Raw genomic sequence first — 7,039 nt, 5'->3', positions numbered from 1 at the left:
TCTCTACCCCCCCCAATCTCTCTCTCTCTCTACCCCCCCCCCCCCCCCCAAGGATCTGTCTCTCTCTACCCCCGCCCCAATGGCTCTCCTTCCCTTACCCCAACCCAGAGTCTCTCTCACTCACCCTCAGCCGCTGCTCCGCTCGAACCATCCGGGACCTGAGCGTCAGCGATGGGTCAGTGACGCCATAGCGCCCCCGTCAGCGCGGGAGGAAGAGTCAGGACAGTTCATACAGGATCCATACCTCCTCACATAGACTGGAGTTCGTACAGAATCCATACCTCCTCATATAGACTGGAGCTCGTACAGAGTCCATACCGCCTCAACATAAAGACTGCAGTTCATACAGAATCCATACCTCCTCATATAGACTGGAGTTCGTACAGAATCCATACCTCCTCATATAGACTGGAGTTCGTACAGAATCCATACCTCCTCACATAGACTGGAGTTCGTACAGAATCCATACCTCCTCACATAGACTGGAGTTCGCACAGAATCCATACCGCCTCGACATAAAGACTGCAGTTCATACAGGATCCATACCTCCTCAACATATAGACTGCAGTTCATACAGAATCCATACCTCCTCATATAGACTGGAGTTCGTACAGAATCCATACCTCCTCATATAGACTGGAGTTCGCACAGAATCCATACCGCCTCAACATAAAGACTGCAGTTCATACAGGATCCATACCTCCTCAACATATAGACTGCAGTTCATACAGAATCCATACCTCCTCATATAGACTGGAGTTCGTACAGAATCCATACCTCTTCACATAGACTGGAGTTCGTACAGAATCCATACCTCTTCACATCGGCTTGAGTTCATATAGAATCCACACCTCCTCATATAGGCGGGAGTTCGTACAGGGTCCATACCTCCTCACCATATAGACTGCAGTTCATATAGAATCCATACTTCCTCACCATATAGACTGCATTTCATACAGAATCCTCATCGCACAGACTGCATTTCACCCAGAACCCATACCTCCTCATCACACAGACGGCACTAAATTAAGAATCTCCCCCTCCTAATCACATAGACAGCAGTTCAAATGGAATACTTGACTCCTCATCACGTCGACTGCAGTTCAAATGGAATACCTCCCCGGACAGGTGCCAGAATGTGGCGACTAGGGGCTTTTCACAGTAACTTCATTGAAGCATACTCGTGCTAATAAGCGACTTTCATTTTTCATTTTCATTCATCACATGGACTGCAGTTGACGCAGAATTCATACCTCCTCATCACGCAGACTGCAGTTCATATAGAATCTCCTCATCATCATCATCATATAGACTGCACTTCATACAGAACCTATTCGTCCTCATCGCATAGACAGCAGTTGATCCAGAATCTCCCCCTCCTCATCACATATAGAACATAAAATAGTGCAGCACAGAACAGACCCTTTGGCCCTCGATGTTGTGCCGAGCATTGTCCGAAACCAAGATTAAGCTATCCCACTCCCTGTCATTCTGGTGTGCTCCATGTGCCTAATCAACAACCGCTTGAAAGTTCCTAAAGTGTCCGACTCCACTATCACAGCAGGCAGTCCATTCCACACCCTAACCACTCTCTGAGTAAAGAACCCACCTCGGACATCCTTCCTATATCTCCCATCCTGAATCTTATAGTTATGCCCCCTTGTAACAGCTACATCCATCCGAGGAAATAGTCTCTGAACGTCCACTCTATCTATCCCCCTCATCATCTTATAAACCTCTATTAAGTCGCCTCTCATCCTCCTCCGCACCAAAGAGAAAAGCCCTAGCTCCCTCAACCTTTCCTCATAAGACCTGTCCTGCAAACCAGGCAGCATCCTGGCAAATCTCCTTTGCACCCTTTCCAATGCTTCCACATCCTTCCTATAGTGAGGTGACCAGAACTGCACACAGTACTCCAACTGTGGTCTCACCAGGGTCATATATAGTTGCAGCATAACCCCGCAGCTCTTAAACTCAATCCCCCTGTTAATAAACGCTAACATACTATAAGCCTTCTTCACGGCTCTTTCCACTTGAGTGGCAACCTTCAGAGATCTGTGCACATGAACCCCAAGATCTCTCTGTTCCTCCACATGCCTCAGAACCCTGCCGTTGACCCTGTAATCCGCATTCAAATTTTTTCTACCAAAATGAATCACCTCGCACTCATCAGGGTTAAACTCCATCTGCCATTTTCCGGCCCAGTTCTGCATCCTATCAATGTCTCTTTGCAGCCTACAACAGCCCTCCACCTCATCCACTACTCCACCAATCTTGGTGTCATCAGCAAATTTACTGACCCACCCTTCAGCCCCCGCCTCCAAGTCATTGATAAAAATCACAAATAGCAGAGGACCCAGCACTGATCCCTGTGCTACACCGCTGGTAACAGGTCTCCAGTCTGAACATTTTCCATCCACCACCACCCTCTGTCTTCTATGTGACTGCAGTTTGTATAGAATCTCCTCCTCATCATCATATAGACTGCACTTCATACAGAACCTATTCCTCCTCATCACATAGATGGCAGTTGATCCAAAATCTTCCCCTCCTCATCACATAGACTGCAGTTCATCCAGAATCTCCCCCTCCTCATCACATAGACTGCAGTTCAGCCAGAATCCATACCTCCTCATCATCACATAGACTGCAGTCAGTGGCGGACTGGCCAGGGTGTCAGCTTGCCCGATGGCAAGTGGGCCCCTGATGAAGTGGGCCCCCTATATCAAATAAAAATGCAATAAAGAAACAAACACAGACAACTGTTTTAGTAATAAAAAGGAAGAAGAAAAAAAAGAGAACAGGACACAAATAAGCAGTGCATGAAAAGGAACGAAGCAGGGGAGGTAGTGGAAGGATGTGGAATAGGGGGGCCCGGGTCGGGCATAATTAAGGAAATTCCATGTTTTCAGCAAGAGTGTGTGAATTTAAAGATAAAGTTACAACTCGTGATTTGAGATGGTCGGCAACTTCAAAGGATATCAAGCAGTACATAGGGTCGTGAGGTCACCGAAAAGGAGAAGCGGTACCTTTGACCGTGAATCATGAGGTCAAAAATATTAAAGTGATAAGCCATGATCGGTAAACTCAAAGGGTTGCGACTTGTAACACTACACTGGTATCAAACTGGATGTGTTAACTTTGGTCGTGGGACCATTCTTAATGTCTTACTATAGTCGGACCAAACTTCTAAGTTTCAACAGTTGTCTCAGTTGCTTGCTGGTGTGAACATTGGACAGTGGATTGTCTCCTCTTCTGAAGCTGAATAGGCCACAGTAGTATTGACTAATGAACATAGCCTATTGAAGTGTAAGTAAGTTATTTTATATTTTTTATCAAGTAGGGGTTTATCTGGCGTTCCTTCCAGTTATTCTTGCAATCATCAATATTCATTTTTCCCAATGTGGGCTATTTTTAATTAAGTTTTTATTTCAGGAATATTACCCCTACCAGCATGGAAAAGAAAAAGCATAAATCTGGGTCACTAAAACGCAAAGAACAAAAAGAAGCACGGTAGGGCAGCAGGGCAGCACGGTAGCATGGTGGTTAGCATAAATGCTTCACAGCTCCAGGGTCCCAGGTTCGATTCCCGGCTGGGTCACTGTCTGTGCGGAGTCTGCACGTCCTCCCCGTGTGTGCGTGGGTTTCCTCCGGGTGCTCCGGTTTCCTCCCACAGTCCAAAGATGTGCGGGTTAGGTGGATTGGCCATGCTAAATTGCCCTTAGTATCCAAAAAAGTAAGGTTAAGGGGAGGGTTGTTGGGTTACGGGTGTAGGGTGGATACGTGGGTTTGAGTAGGGTGATCATTGCTCGGCACAACATCAAGGGCCGAAGGGCCTGTTCTGTGCTGTACTGTTCTATGTTCTAAGCAGAAAGGAAGGAATCAGCCAAGCGATGCAGGCCTATTACAGAATTTATAATACCACAAGCACAATCCACATCAATATCCAGTTCTGCAACAAATAATCAAGAAGCAAGAAACAATGCTCATGGTGATGATGCAATGACATGCGAGTTACAAGAACAGAGAAGAGCTACTTTGAATGTAGAGACAAATACAAGTGCATCCATTACTAATCAACCCAGGCCCAATATTTCTTCTGGCTTCCTTGTTCAGGTATCTGTACTGCCTGTAGTTGCAACATCTGAACACATAGCTTCACTAGTGACAGGGAATCAGATATTCCTTCAAGCATAAATGACTTGGTTTCTGAAGCACATCCTGTAAATGAACCTACGCAAGAAAATGATAGATCAATTACTGGAATCTTCCAATATCCATCACGAGCAAAGCTAAAACAGTTTTTTGCTGAACATCCACTTCAGCCACTTGATGATCTGCCATTTGATGCTCGTTTGCATGAGAGGAAAATTATGAATGACACAGTCCCAAGAAAATGGCTAATATATAACAAAGAAAATAGATGCTTATATTGTTCATCCTGCTTAGCCTTTGAGTTTCCCAACACTTGTAATCCATCACCCTTTGTACGTGGCTTTAGTGACTACAGGCGTATTAGCCAGAGCTTGACTTTACATGAATCGACAACAACACATGTCAGAAATGCTCAGCAATATATCAGTGTGGTTAATGATGGCACCTTAGATAAATTTTTTGCAGCATCACTAATTAAAAGGAAAGAAGAAGTATTGAAGCAGAGAAGTATTGTCATGAGGATTATAGACATCATAAACATGTTAGGCAAGCAAGCACTTCCTTTTCGAGGTCACAGAAATGAATCGGCCTACACTCTAGATAATGAGGTTCTGAATCATGGCAATTTTTTAGCTACAGTGCAGTTGATGGCAAAATATGACCCCATTATGGCAGCTCACGTTTCTGCAGTGCAAAACAAGTCTAAACAAAGAATCAAACGATTAGAGCAACAAGGAAAGGCTCAAAGTAAAGGCTGTGGTGGACTTGTTACATACCTGAGTAAAACAACTATAAACATGCTAATCAAAATTATGAAGAATATGATACAAGAAAGAATTAGTCATGAAATTTCTCAAGCAAAATATTATTCTATTCAGGTTGATTCAACACAAGATAATTTATCCATCGATCAGTTTAGCATTATTATTCGGTATGTGCTTAAAGGTATTATCTGTGAGCGACTACTTTCAGTTGTGCCAAGTAATGATGGTACAGGACAAGGATTTTTTGATCTATTGATTGAAACATTACAGCATCTTAAAATTGACCCCCAAAAATGTTTATCTGATAGCACAGATGGCGCTGCAAGCTATCATGGCCAGTATAATGGTTTACAAAGTAAAATTGCTGCTGTGGCTGATCAACATGTTCATATATGGTGCTATGCCCATGTCTTGAATTTGGTGATAACTGAAACAACAAAATGTTGTGTGCGTGCAGTTTCTTTTTTCAATTTGTTCCAGAATATAGCAACTTTTGTGAAAGCATCATTCAAGAGAATGGCTGTATGGATAGAAGTTGTTGGAAAACATCTAGGACAAGAAAAAATGAAACGATTAAAGCTAATTGGTGAGACCAGATGGTCAGGAAAATCCAATGCAACAACAACTATATTTGGACGTTTTGATGATGCCGCTGCCAGTACTTTCGTAAATCTATTGACATGCTTATCAATGATACAAGATTCAGAAAAGTTTGATGCAAAAACAAAACATGAAGCAAATGTTTTACTTCAAAGTCTTCTAAAGTTTGAAACCATATTGACAGAATTTACTTACTTGTATATATTTGAAACTACAACCCCGTTATCAAGTTATCTACAGACAAGTGGTTTAGATATGTTTACTGCATGGAGTTTGGTAGATTCAGCTACAACAAAGTTGAAGGAACAGACAAGAACATTTGATAACGTTCACAGCAAGGCTTTGGAATTTGTAAATAAATGTAATGACAGGATTTCACAGATGAATATGGATGAAAATCAAACATTGGAAATTGATGCGTTGGAAACAGCATTGCCTGTTAAGAGGCAGAGGAAGAAGAAAAGAATGGCAGATGAGCTTATTGATGATGAAAGAAATTCCTCAGATTCTCTAGCTGATTTTCGAGTAAATGTGTTTAACCTAATAATGGATCGCATTGTCCAGTCACTAGACTCACGCTTTGTACAACACAAACAGTTGTATAAAGATGTGTCCTGCTTGGACCCAGCAAAGTTTAAAACTATTGCAGAGAAGGGCCTTGAAGATGAAGCATTGGAAGGTATTATTAAGCTGTTCCCACAAACCAGCAAAGATCAAGTAATATTGGAATTGTTTTCTTTTGCTTCAAACTTTGATGTATTAAAGCTATTGCTTAATGATGGTGACAGTTGCAACAATTGTAAAATTTGCAGCACTTGCCCATCGTGTGTACTAAAAATTCTGGCATCCAACAGACTTCATGACAAGGCATATGATAACCTTTATGAACCTTTATAAAGTCATCTGCAGACTATCAGTTACTCAAGTCCAATGAAATGAAATGAAAATCGCTTATTGTCACGAGTAGGCTTCAATGAAGTTACTGTGAAAAGCCCCTAGTCGCCACATTCCGGCGCCTGTTCAGGGAGGCTGGTACAGGAATCGAAACGTGCTGCTGGCCTCCTTGGTCTGCTTTAAAAGCCAGCGATTTAGCTGAGTGAGCTAAACCAGCCCCAATGTGAGAGGACATTTTCAAAGCTAAAGATCATAAAGACAAGGTTAAGAAATTCGCTGTCTGAGGAGAATTTGGAATCATACATGTTGCTATCCATTGAAAAGGAATTGTTAGATGAATTGGATGCAGAAGCAATTATTGTCAGATTTGCACAATCATCTAGCGAACTCAAACGATTGCTCTTAATATAGTGGACTGCATGCAATGCTCTATTGTGCTTTTGAACTATCTGTTAATGTGTAAATTGTGCAGTAAACTATTAAAAAATATCAACCAATTACTTAAAATTTAAAAAAATAAATAAAAAATTCAATTATAACATTCTGTATTTACATTTGGTATCTACTGCCAGTAATATGTACAGTACATGTACACTGTAATTACTAAGAAATACACATTTTTTCCA

General features: G+C 42.1%; 1 protein-coding gene across 3 annotated transcripts in view; it reads right to left on the bottom strand.

The window, feature by feature from the left end:
* slc25a16 (solute carrier family 25 member 16) overlaps positions 1 to 191 on the bottom strand; it is a 105,128-nt gene extending 104,937 nt beyond the window's left edge. For all 3 annotated transcript variants that reach the window (XM_038821931.1, XM_038821933.1, XM_038821932.1), the window contains exon 1: positions 125 to 191. The gene's annotated coding sequence lies outside the window, so the exon portion shown is untranslated. The remainder of the gene's footprint in view (positions 1 to 124) is intronic.
* Positions 192 to 7,039: the final 6,848 nt, after the last annotated feature.

This window comes from Scyliorhinus canicula, chromosome 16 (genome assembly GCF_902713615.1).
Source record: "Scyliorhinus canicula chromosome 16, sScyCan1.1, whole genome shotgun sequence".
Lineage (NCBI taxonomy): Eukaryota > Metazoa > Chordata > Chondrichthyes > Carcharhiniformes > Scyliorhinidae > Scyliorhinus > Scyliorhinus canicula.
Note: the sequence above shows the minus strand (reverse complement) of the source record. Positions and strands in the feature narration are given on the sequence as shown.